Consider the following 13,892-nt stretch of genomic DNA (forward strand, 5'->3'; position numbering starts at 1 on the left):
TACCTTCAGGCATTTGGACATTTCTCCCAAGGATGAACCAGACTTGTGGAGGTCTACAATCTTTTTTCTGAGATCTTGGCTGATTTCCTTTGATTTCCCCATGATGTCAAGCAAAGAGGCACTGAGTTCGAAGGTAGGCCTTGAAATACATCCACAGGTACACCTCCAATTGACTCAAATGATGTCAATTAGCCTATCAGAAGCTTCTAAAGCCATGACATCATTTTCTGGAATTTTCCAAGCTGTTTAAAAGCATAGTCAATTTAGTGTATGTAAACTTCTGACCCACTAGAATTGTGATACAGTGAATTATATGTGAAATGACTTGTGTCATGCAGAAAGAAGATGTCCTAACCGACTTGCAAAAACTATAGTTTGTTAATTAACAAGACATTTGTGGAGTGATTGAAAAACGAGTGCATGTAAACTTCCGACTTCAACTGTATATACAGTGTGTGCAAATGAGGTAAGATTAGGGAGGTAAGGCAATAAATAGGCCGTGGTGGCGAAGTAATTACAATTTCAGCAATTAAACACTGGAGTGATAGATGTGCAGAAGATGAATGTGCAAGTAGAGATACTGGGGTGCAAAGGAGGAAAAAAATAATATGGGGATGAGGTAGTTGGATGGGATATGTACAGATGGTCTATGTACAGCTGCAATGATCGGTCAGCTGCTCTGACAGCTGATGCTTAAAGTTAGTGAGGGAGATATGAGTCTCCAGCTTCAGTGATTTTTGCTGAAGAGCATGCATTTAGTTTTTCTTGCATTTAAGAGCAGTTGGAGGCCACGGAAGGCGAGTTGTATGGCATTGAAGCTCGTCTGGAGGTTTGTTAACACAGTGTCCAAAGAAGGGTCAGAAGTAAACAGAATGGTTTCGTCTGTGAAGAGGTGGATCAGAGAATCACCAGCTGCAAGAGCGACATCATTGATGTGTACAGAGAAAAGAGTCGGCCTGAGAATTGAACCCCCATAGAGACTGCTAGAAGTCCGGACAACAGGCTCTCTGATTTGACACACTGAACTCTGTCTGAGAAGTAGTTGGTGAACCAGGCGAAGAAGTCATTTGAGAAACCAAGGCTGTTGAGTCTGCCGAAAATAATGTTGTGATTGACAGAGACGAAAAGCCCTGGCAAGGTCGATGAATTCGGCTGCAGAGTATTGTCTTTTATCGATGGCGGTTATGATATCGTTTAGGACCTTGAGCGTGGCTGAGATGCACCCATGACCAGCTCTGAAACCAGATTGCAGAGTGGAGAATGTACGGTGGGATTCGAAATGGTCGGTGATCTGTTTGTTAACTTGGCTTTCGAAGACCTTAGAAAGGCAGGGTAGGATAGATATAGGTCTGTAACAGTTTGGGTCTAGAGTGTCTCCCCCTTTGAAGAGGGAGATGACCGTGGCAGCTTTCCAATCCTTGGGGATCTCAGATGATATGATAGAGAGGTTGAACAGGCTAGTAATAGGGGTTGCAGCAATTTCGGCAGATAATTTTACAAAGAGAGGGTCCAGATTGTCTAGCCCAGCTGATTTGTAGGGGTCCAGATTTTGCAACTCTTTCAGAACATCAGCTATCTGGATTTGAGTGAAGGGGAAATGGAGGTTTGGGCAAGTTGCTGTGGGGGGTGCAGGGCTGTTGACCAGGGTTGGGGTAGCCAGGTGGAAAGCATGGCCAGCCATAGAAAATGCTTATTGAAGTTTTCAATTATTGTGGATTTATCGGTGATGACAGTGTTTCCTAGCCTCTGTGCATTCGGCAGCTGGGAGGAGGTGCTCTTATTCTCCATGGACTTTACTGTGCCCCAGAACTTTCTGGAGTTTGTGCTACAGGATGCACATTTCGGTTTGAAAAATCTAGCCTTTGCTTTCCTAACTGCCTGTGTATATTGGTTCCTAACTTCCCTGAAAAGTTGCATATCGCGGGGTCTATTTGATGCTAATGCAGTACGCCACAGGATGTTTTTGTGCTGGTCAAGGACAGTCAGGTCTGAAGTGAACCAAGGCCTATATCTGTTCCTGGTTCCATTTTTTTTGGAATGGGGCATGCTTATTTAAGATGGTGAGGAAAGCACTTTTAAAGAATAACCAGGCATCCTCTACTGACGGAATGAGGTCAATATCCTTCCAGAATACCCGGGCCAGGTCGATTAGAAAGACCTGCTTGCTGAAGTGTTTTAGGGAGCGTTTGACAGTGATGAGTGCTGGTCGTTTGACCGCAGACCCATTGCGGACGCAGGCAATGAGGCAGTGATCGCTGAGATCCTGGTTGAAGACTGCAGAGGTGTATTCAGAGGGCAGGTTGGTCAGGATGATATCTATGAGGGTGTCCGTGCTTACGGATTTGTGGTTTTACCTGGTAAATTCATTGATAATTTGTGTGAGATTGAGGTAATCTAGATTAGACTGTATGACGGCCGTGGTGTTACGCATGTCCCAGTTTAGGTCACCTAACAGTACGACCTCTGAAGATAGATGGGGGGGCAATCAATTCACATATGGTGTCCAGGTCACAGCTTGGGGCAGAAGGTGGTCTATAACAAGCCGCAACCGGGACAGACTTGTTTCTGGAAAGGTGGATTTTTAGAAGTAGAAGCTGGAATTGTTTGGACACAGACCTGGATAGTATGACAGAACTCTGCAGGCTAACTCCACCCCCTTTGGCAGTTCTTTCTTTTCGGAAAACTAGCACGAGGCTAGTTCCAGGCTCACTGGTGCTTGCTTCGGGACAGAGACGTTAGCCAGGGGGTAGCCATTCGGATAGCAGTTAGCTAGCTGCGATGATCCAGGTTCAGAGCTTGTAGTAGGAAACCAGAGACGTGGAGAAAAAGCAGTCCGGTATGCGCTGGGTTGAATCGCGCTGTGCAGACTGGCAGGAGTTGACTGGGCTAAGATTAGCTGATGACCGCTAGCAGTGGCTAACTGACTACTCGTAGCTAGTTAGCTGGCTAGCTTCTGTTGGGGATTCCAGTTCTAAAGTATAGGAAATAGCAGATCCATACCACATTCGGTGAGGCGGGTTGCAGGATCCTCTGGGATGTTGAAACTGAGATTAAAAATATAAAAAATATATGAAATATATACAAAGGAAACAATATATATATACACACGGGACAAGACAAAGATGTCTGAACTGCAACGCCATCTTGGATTTGACTGAGTCCGAGTCAGAACTGGCACTCTATTAAAACAAAGTTAAGTGAGATGTAAGCATTTTTATGAATTCTAATAAAAAGGGATATTCACATGAACACCACAATGCCTATTCCACCCATGCTATACCAAGGTTTTCCAGCACACAGCTTTGACCTGCTACAGTAGCTATGTTGGTATTTTATTGCAAACTATGCGTAGGCAGGTTTAGGATTCAAACCTTTTCAAACAGCCTAATTCATACTCTTCAGATGGATAATGGACTTAAGTGTCCTGCTATTCAAATGTTGTATATGGGTATGTCCTTTGACTATTTTTAGATGTACACATTTACAATAGGCCTACAAGTACAAACATAACTTTAAGCTACATATTATTTTGAGGTAATGAACTGTCCACTGATCAGTACAGCGTTTGATAAAACAGGACCATATTTGAAATACACCACAAGTGGTTTTGAGCTTATGTCAATATTACACAGGTAAGCTAACACTTACATAAATCAAGAATGAAGACAGACTCCATCTGAGCTACTGTGTCCAACACACCACTTGTTGCTATGCACCTGACTAAAAGTATTTTATGATTATTATTTTTCAATTACATTTATTGCTCTAATATAGGTTTAAGAAAATACATTACAAGACAAAACAGCTCAATCAAGCCAGATGGTCTTGTAAGTATAAAAGCAAAGCTTGCTTAGGTAGCGTAATGGGATAATGTCTCACTGTGGTGTGTGTGAAGGATCCAATACTTGACCTTGTATGTGGTACAAATCACATTGTGGAAGCATCTCCTCTACGAGTATGAATTAGGCTCTGAGGTTTGAATCCTAAGCAACCTGCCTACAGTTTGAAGTACAATACCAACATAGCTACTGTAGCAGGTCAAAGCTGTGTGCTGGAAAATCTTGGTAGAACATGGGTGGAATAGGCTTTGTGGTACTCATGTGAATTTGGGCTGGGTAGTAGCCTAGCAGTTAAGAGGTTGGGCCAGTAACCATAAAGGTTGGTTGTTTGAATCCCTGAACTGACTAGGTGAAATCTGTCGATGTGCCCTTGAGCAAGGCTCTTAACCAATCCTAATTGCTCCTGTAAATCGCTTTGGATAAGAGCATCTGCTAAATTACTAAAATGTTGTTTATTTTTCAGCTTCAGACCAATGCCTACTCACTTGAAACAAAAAAAGATAACATCTGGCTCAGTTAACGACTGTAGTTGTGAGGCAAATCTGTACTCCATCACATGCTTCAACAGGCTTGCCTTGACTACAGAGCTGTTTTAACTGTCACCAGCTATATGCAAACTTCTTGTAAAGCCTTCCTGAGGGAGGAAGAGTCGCCTTCCCTCTAGGTCATAACTGAATTCCAAACCGATCCACTTATTGATTCAGCAACTCGCACTGAGGAGGACTAGAACTCAGTGTTTTATTAATATTATTAATATGTTTTTTTTTCCTCATTCACATCTGTCACGAACCGGCTCAAAGCCCGTAAGAAAAGGGAGACAACGTAGAGATAAGGAGTAACAAAATATATATTTATTAAATAAAGTAAACTAAGTACAATATACAATGGTGTGTGTAATCAGTAGTGTAAGTGAGTGTTTTGCATGCATGAATGTGATAATGCAGGGTGTTGAAAAGGTGCCAAAGCAAACAACCAAAAGGCCACCAAGATACACCACAAAACCTGTAAATGTCTCTGCATGGAGAGAGTCTCTTCCATGAATGGGGAAGTGGTGTATTTATCCTATGACACAGCGGACCCAGGTGTTTCCCATGTAGCTGACGACCCTCCCAACTCTGCCCACTAGCATCCTAATAAGGAAACAACAAAGAGAGAATACGGCAGGCAGAGTGGGAGGGTCGTCACATCCCCCATAAAACCGGGGACCAATCTCTTTCCGCCCATCAACAGGTAGTTGTGTGAGAAGGCTGTCTAAAACATCCAGTGTCTCTGAATTTTTCAATCTACCCTGCAGTATGCAATCGTCATGACCAGGAACATCTTCCTCCTCATGCACAGATCTAGCCTGACAAGAACCCAAGGAAACAACGGTATCAGCCAAAAGAACAGGTTTTACCGTCCTCTGTAGACTCCCACTGTTCAGTCTCAGAGTAACGTGCATAATGGGGTTTTAACAAATTTACATTTCCTTCATTCTGGAGTGGCAACTAGATAATTTCGCTCAGTGTACTTGCGCACCACTGTATATGGACCTTGAAACCTACCCTTTTTAGAACGAGGCAGAGGACCCACACAGCCAATAATCAGATACTCAAAAAGGTTGGCTGAGCACAGGAATAGGAAACAATGGTACCGGCTTAATAGCTTGATTAGGTTTACCAGTTAATTGACAGGTGTGACAAGTTTTGAAAAATCAGAAACATCCCTCTTTAATCTAGGCCAAAATAAATGTCTTAATTTGCGATTGTAGGTGTTCCTCAACCCCATACGTCCAGCAACGTTGTTGTGAGAAGTTGCCAACACCAGCTCACAAAGCTTAACTGGTACAACAACCTGACTAATTGTCTCCCCCAGAAAACTACTACCATGAGACACCCACTTTCTCATCAGGACATCCTCTTGGAGAAAATAGCCACATCTCCCAACTGTTCCACAGGCACAATTTGGTCACGCAACTCTTCTAATGTGGGGTCATGCCGTTGAACATTGATTAGATCTGAGCGGGTTACAGATAATGGGATAACAGGGAAAGCAGTGACATACTTTTTTGTATTATTGTCATTAGTCGGCGCAGTGACCAGTTCGCCGCGGCTCATAGAACGTGTCACTGCAGACGGAGAGAACACCTCTGGGAAACTCTGTACACGCATCAGGAATCCCAACAAATGACGGCTTAGTGGAAACCACTTGAGATGGAAATACAACAGGCCATACACGCTCACCAGCCAAGTTATTCCCAAGGATAACGTCAATACCCTCAATAGGCAACGAAGGATGCACCCCCACAACAACCTCACCTTTCACCAGTTCACAATCCAACATCAGTTTATGCAATGGAACTGACAGAGTGTTCAAACCTATTCCCCTAATTAGAACGCTATTCCCTGAATCAGTCGCAGCAGAAAAGGGTAACACAGACTTGAACACAAATGATTCAGAGGCACCTGTATCTCAGGATCTTCACTGGCACTAGGTCCTTACTTCCTAACATAGACACAAAAACCTCCGCAATGAAAGGTAAATAGTCTTGATCAATATGGACTTTCACATGCTCCTGAGGCAATGAGTCATGAGTGAAACGATGTGGAACAGGCGCAGCTAACACGGTAGGCTTAGATTTAAGCACACGTACTGAATCTACCCTTTGCCCTGCCAACCGGACATTCGTTTTTCCAATGACCTGAACCTTGACAGTAGTAACACTCTTGACCAAAGTCAGCTTTACCACGGGAGTCAGGCTCAACCCTAGTTGAATAGAACTCTGCCCTTGAACCAAAGTATCTCGTGAGCGAGGCCCAAATCTATCTGAACGCCCCTGCTCTGCAAAGACACTTGTGAGTCAACACATACTCATCCGCCAAAACCGCAGCTTCAGCAACAGTCTTTACTTTTTGTTTGTTAATATATGTGGCAATACGATCAGGGATTGTGTCCTTAAATTACTCTAACATAATCAGATCACACAGCCCTTGGAAAGTCACAACTGCAGAGACGGACACCAGCGATTAAACTGAAGATAATTCTCACAAACTCAACGAGTCTGTTTATCATCCCTTTTTAAAGTTCTAAAATCGTTGGCGGTAAGCCTCAGGGACCAATTCATAAATTTGTAAAACAGCAGTTTTAACCTTATCATATCTGGCACTGTCGTGTACACTAAGAGCTGAATATGCTTCCTGCGCGTTACCAGTCAGCACACTGCAACATTAAAGTGCGGTCAGAATCAAGCCAACTCCTAGCGTCAGCAACATGCTCAAACAATGAAAATAATGTCTCAGGGTCCTTTTCATTAAACTGAGGCAATAACCGTAAGTTCCCAACAATATCAAATGTGTCCGGGAAACGACCCCTAGGTAAATCTGGGTCACCTTCCCAGAACAAACTCTCCCCTGAGATCTTTCCTTCCCTAACCAACTATCCGTTCTTGTTGCAGCTTGATTTTAGCACGCTCCATATCTAGTTTAAATTCCAATTCCTTTTCATACTTCTCCCGATCATGCTCTAGCTTCTCCCGATCATGCTCTAGCTTCTCCCGATCATGCTCTAGCTTCTCCCGATCATGCTCTAGCTTCTCCCGATCATGCTCTAGCTGTAACAGAAGCAATTCTTTCTGCTGTTCAAAAAGAAGACTAGGACTAACCAATGGAATGGCCATTGTAACATTATGGGGAGACGAGTCCTCAGCAGAGGCTGCCCCAGTGGCAACTTCAAGAATACCACTCTCCATCAGATTGGCCTTCAACATCAACCTAATAGAATTTCAGACGTTTATCACTAATTTCAACCTTAGAATTATGTTGAAGGTCGCTGAACACTAACAATTCCTCTGATGGAAAGCGAATGAACTCATCTACATAAGACGCCATAGTTACAAGAAAATCTCGCTCTTCCCCTCTGTTGAGCACATCAGACCACAACCAGAAAAATGACAATCACCCTGAGCACCACAGAAGAGAGATGATACAGAGCTTCCCCAAAACCTACAATAACTCAACCCTAGTCTTCATGGGGTTTTGCAGTGGGTATTTACACACTGTAGCCCGCTGGCCATGAAAGAGAACTCCCCAGCATGCTGGTAAATTCCACCAAGCCACGGATGTGCCCCCGAGACAACTGCTCAGTCCAGACACCACACAAAAATAAACATTAACCATGCCCAACATATTCCAAAAATGAAACACGTCACTAAGCCTATCAGGGGAAAAAGGCTATAGCTCCAGGTAGAAAGTTCCACTATCCTACCCAAATAGCCCACCGAGGTACACAGTCGATTAACTCACATCCGCAGACCAATGTCCCAACAGAAAGTAGAACAAGAGTTTCCAGGATGGGCAGGGCCTGGAAACTAACCATTATACTCTCCAACACAGCACACAAACCAAACAACAAAGGCAACCAATACTGGGCCTATCAAACTCAAACAAAATATGCAAACCAAACACGTACAGAATTTAACATACCTCCACGTTCTCCCAAACCAATACCTTCAAAGATCCCGGATGAGCGCCAACTTGTCACAAACCATCTCAAAGCTTGTAACAAAAGGGAGACAACATGGAGATATGGAGTAACAAAATATATATTTATTAAATAAAGTAAACTAAGTACAATATACAATGGTGTGTGTAATCAGTAGTGTGAGTGTTTTGCATGCATGAATGTGATAATGCATGGTGTTGAAGGTGCCAAAGCAAACAACCAAAAGGCCACCACAATACACACCAAAATCTGTAAAGGTGTCTGCATGGAGAGAGTCTCCACCATGAATGGGGAAGTGGTGTATTTATCCTATGACACAGCGGGCCCAGGTGTGTCCCATGTAGCTGACGACCCTCCCAACTCCGCCCACCGGCATCCTAATAAGGAAACAAGAACAAAGAGAGAATACGGCAGACAGAGTGGGATAGTCGTCACACATCTCTCTTTTTTTACCTGTGCTGTTGAAGTTTGGAGAATAAGAATTTCACTGTACCCTGTGATTACATCTGCGACCCAGTGCATGTGACTAATAAACTCATCTAATCTAATACAAAATGGCACCCTATTCCCCATGATGTGGCTCATGGACCAATAGCTCTGGTCAAACCCAGTGTACTATATAGGGAATAGGGTGTCATTTGGTAAACATCCTATGTTTTTCCAGTGATGTACATTCCAGTCAAGAGTTTGGACACACATACTCATTCAAGGGTTGTTCTTTATTTTTTACTATTTTCTACATTGTAGAATAATAGTGAAGACATAACAACTATGAAATAACACGTACGAACTCATGTAGTAACCAAAAAAGTGTTAAAAAAATCAAAATATATTTTAGATTTTAGATTCTTCAAAGTAGCCACCCTTTGCCTTGAAGACAGCACACTCTTGGCATTCTCTCAACCAGCTTCAATTGGCATGCTTTTCCAACAGTCTTGAACGAGTTCCCACATATGATGAGTACTTGTTGGCAGCTTTTCCTTCACTCTGTGGTCCAACTCATCCCAAACCATTTCAATTGGGTTGAGGTCGGGTGATTGTGGAGACCAGGTCATCTGATGAAGCACTCCATCACTCTCCTTCTTGGTTAAATAACCCTTACACAGCCTCAAGGTGTGTTGGGTCATTCTCCTGTTGAAAAACAAATGATAATCCCACTAAGCGCAAACCAGATGGGATGGTGTATCACTGCAGAATGCTGTGGTAGCCATGCTGGTTAAGTGTGCCTTGAATTCTAAATAAATCACAGACAGTGTCACCGGCAAAGCACCCCCACACCATCACACCTCCTCCTCCATGCTTCATGGTGGGAACCACACATGCAGAGATCATCCGTTCACCTATTCTGCGTCTCACAAAGACAAATCTCAAATTGTGAAATTGTGTTTCTTGGCCTAGGCACATCTCTTCTTATTATTGTTGTCCTTTAGTAGGAGTTTCTTTGCAGCAATTTGACCATGAAGGCCTGATTCACGCAGTCTCCTCTGAACAGTTGATGTTGAGATGTGTCTGTTACTTGAACTCTGTGAAGCATTTATTTGGGCTGCAATCTGAGGTGCAGTTAACTCTAATAAACTTATCCTCTGCAGCAGAGGTAACTCTGGGTCTTCCTTTTCTGTGGCGATCCTCAGGAGAGACAGTTTCATCATAACGCTTGATGGTTTATGAGACTGCACTTTAAGAAACTTTCAAAGTTCTTGAAATTTTCTAGATTGATTGACCTTCATGTCTTAAAGTAATGATGGACTGTCATTTCTCTTTGCTTGAGTTGTTGTTGTCATAATATGGACTTGGTCTTTTACCAAATAGATCTATCTTCTGTATACCCCCCCCCGACCTTGTTATAACACAACTGATTGACTCAAATGCATTAAGAAGGAAAGAAATTCCACAAATGAGCTTTTCACAAGGCACATCTGTTAATTGAAATGCATTCCAGGTGACTGGAAGCTGGTTGAGAGAATGCCAAGAGTGTCCAAAGCTGTCATCAAGGCAAAGGGTGGCTACTTTGAAGAATCTCAAATATAGAATATATTTAGATTTTTTTAACACTTTTTTTGGTCGCTACATGATTCCATATGTGTTATTTCAAAGTTTTGATGTCTTCACTATTATTCTACAATGTAGAAAATAGTAAAAATAAAGAAAAACCCTGGAATGAGTAGGTGTGACAAACTTTTGACTAGTATTGTATAACCTGATTGACCATTGACCGCACAGCAGTCCTACATAGCAATGCTGTCAGTCATCACTTCTCACACCAACAGTTAGTTCACCCTCGGGGGCCTCTGGCAGGGCAGGGGCCGCGTGGAGCAGCTAGTGGTAGTGATGTAAGCCTGTTGGTAAACAGGACAGAGGTTCAGGCCAGGTTCATGAGTCCATAATGAAAGGCTTTTTGTTTACATAGAGGGGGAACATGTAGCCTATATGTTCAGGAAGAGCATTTGTCAAACACCACTTTATCCCAACACCCTGCTTACACCCTGCTTACACCACCCTGCTAACGTTGAAATCCAAACCAAATGCGATATGTTTACTGACATTTCAGAACTGTTTCTGATAAATAATAGATAGGATTAGTGGAAAAGCCAATAAAAAAACGTTAATTAATGTCAAAGTAGTGGGAGGAAGAGATTAGTAAATCTAAACAATCCTATCAAGCTTCAATAAACAAAAACACTACAATCGATGTCTCGCTATCACTGATTCATTAGTCCAGATTTTGCCATTTAGTTTATTGCCTGGCTTTATTTTATAGATCAGTTACGCGCAGGTCTGCAGTTGCAGAGGAGGACTGTTCATTCGACCAGAATGTTCCGGATATGTTTGCCTTGGATGTGTAGTGTATTAGCTAGTTCCTAATGTTACCACATTCATCAATGGCTGCTGGTGATTCTCAGTTTGTTTGCTGAGGGGCCCTCAGCCCTGGCCTTAGGCCTGTGGCAGTGGACAAGAGGTGGGCTGGAGGCTGGCTGAACGGGGGCTGGCCTGGACGGGACTGTTATTGCAATGGGACAGAGGGGCTTTGATGGGAAGCCTGGTCCTGCACTGCCATAGATTATGTGCGTGCCTGTGTGTGTCTTACTCTCAGTCAGAGAGAGAACATGTTCCTGAACTAAGTTTATCAGGCAGAGCTCTACCTACCTACACATCAGACCACAGAGTCAAAGGTTCTCTTTCACGTAGGTCTACGCTATTAGAAATAAGGCTACAGTATTGTTCCCTGAGGTACAAAAAGTATCACAATACACATAATGTACTTTCAGAGGTACACATAATGATGTCACATGGTACTGTTCGATACCTTTTAGGGTACATGTGTGGATTAAGTGTATAATTATCCCTTTTTGTAAACCATATTTTGAATATAAATGCACAATCATCATACTCTCACAAGGTATAATGATGAATTTTTGCTAACTTAAAGGAACTAACAGCTTTGAGGTGGTACTCTAAAAAGGGACATTTGTGCCATAACTATTATTCTCGTCATATTTCTCAGCATGCTCTACTGCAGGTCTATTATTCTGAATTGGTTTTAATCTGAGTTTTTCCATGGACATTAATTGATTGATTAATCTTATGCTACACAAAGATAAATAACATACATTCTTCTAAACTAATCCAATCAGTTAAATGTTTTAAACCTGTTATCGAAATGGTTGTTCCAGTTTAAATGGCTTAGTTGGTCTACTCACAACGTTTTCTAACCCTGACAGTCACTAGGGATGTGGGTGTGCGCGCCCGCACTTCAATGTTAGGCAAGCTTTTCTTGAAAACAATCTCATGGAGAGGTTGGTGGTAAGATGGCAGACAGGAGGAAAGTAAAACATATGATGTGTAAATATGGAGTGGGGGAGAAAGAGGAAAGTGGAATATGTTTTGAGTGAATATGGAATGGAGAGTAACACAGAACTTTTGGAAGAGCTACAGAAGGAAATTGAATGTGACGAGAGTAAGGTTGAATGAACTGTGGTGGTAGGTGCAGTGATGACCGCAGAGAAGGAGCTGAGTGTAGTGGTGCAGTGAGGAAGTTTGGCATCAAGAGCAAAAAGAGGAATGAATACACACTCCATTAGTTTAGGAGATGGAACCTGACGAGAGTGAGGATGAAATACCTGAGGACCGCCGAGTTTAACTGTAATGATAATATATGCCTAGGAACTCACTTGGTGAACACTACAGGGCTGTAAATAAATACATTCAACAACCATGTCTCTTTCACTAACAAATACAGTCATGGGTGGTAACTCTACAATTATCTTAAAGGCAAGGCATACTGGGAAAATATATTGGAGGCGTGGCTTTCCGATAGTTATTTTTGGCCACCTGTGAGTGGAAGTGTTGTGCCACTTTAATTGTTCTATGGTAGAGGTACATTTTTGTCATTATTAAGGAACAAATGGCTTCGTCACTGTGGTGGTACTCTGTAAAGGCAAAAAGCATTTGTGGAGAAAGTTACTATCTGAGAAATTAACTTGGGTACAATTAGGTACCTTAAAGTACAGGAGGACGCTACACGATACCACCCCAGTGACAAAGCAGTTGTACCTCTTTAGGATCAATTCTATGGTTGAGATGGTGCTAACAGAGAGGGCCTCGTCTTGAGCTACAATAAGGAAAAATTCCAGGTAAACAGAAAGTGTCCGGATGTAAAGATACTTTAATAGAAAAGGACTGAAGTAAAAGTAAAAGTCACCGAGTAAAATACTACTTGAGTAAAAGTCTAGAAGTATTTGGTTTAAAAAAAATACTTAAGCATCAAAGTAAATGGAATTGCTAAAATGTACTGAACTATCAAAAGTAAAAGTGTAAATCATTTCAAATTCCTTAAACCGGACGGCCCAATTTTTTTTATTGACAGATAGCCAGGGGCACACTTCAGCTCTCAGACTAATTTACATACGAAAAAACTGGATGACTTGCCAATTGTTTCTACCCTCAGACCATCAAGCTGCTGAATAGCCACCACTAGTCAGCAACCTGCTACCCCTCCCCCTGCTGCTCCCCCTATGGACATTTCCCCCCGCTACTCCTTCTATGGACATTTCCCCCCCACACCCCATCAAACGTCACTTACCTTACATGCTGCTCCTCCAATGGACATTCCCCTCACCAACTTACTTTTATTCTGGCCCAACTCCAATGACATTCATCACTGTTGCAGTTGTTAATATGTATATTATTGATTTGTTTTTATTATACTTTTTATTGTTTTTATTTCACTTGTCCCCCACACCCCGTCACTGCTCATGCTCCTCCACCTATGGTCATTCCCCTCCTACCACCAAAACACTGCTTACACTGCCTCCACCCCAATGGACATTTATTTATTCATCAATGCTACAGTTAGGATCTATATAGTGCTATTTCTATTCATATTGTTGTTGTTTTTATTACCATTTTCATTATTTTATTTAACCTGCATGTTGAAGCTCGGGGCCTAAGATTTTCACTGTACCCTGCAATCACTCCTGTAATCCTCTATTCATGTGACCAATAAACACTCTGAATCTCTGAATCTGAACCTAAACCTTTGTGTGTAGGCTACAAATAAATATACCATATTAATAT

This window comes from Oncorhynchus clarkii, chromosome 23, assembly GCF_045791955.1.
Source record: "Oncorhynchus clarkii lewisi isolate Uvic-CL-2024 chromosome 23, UVic_Ocla_1.0, whole genome shotgun sequence".
In the NCBI taxonomy this organism is placed as follows: Eukaryota; Metazoa; Chordata; class Actinopteri; order Salmoniformes; family Salmonidae; genus Oncorhynchus; species Oncorhynchus clarkii.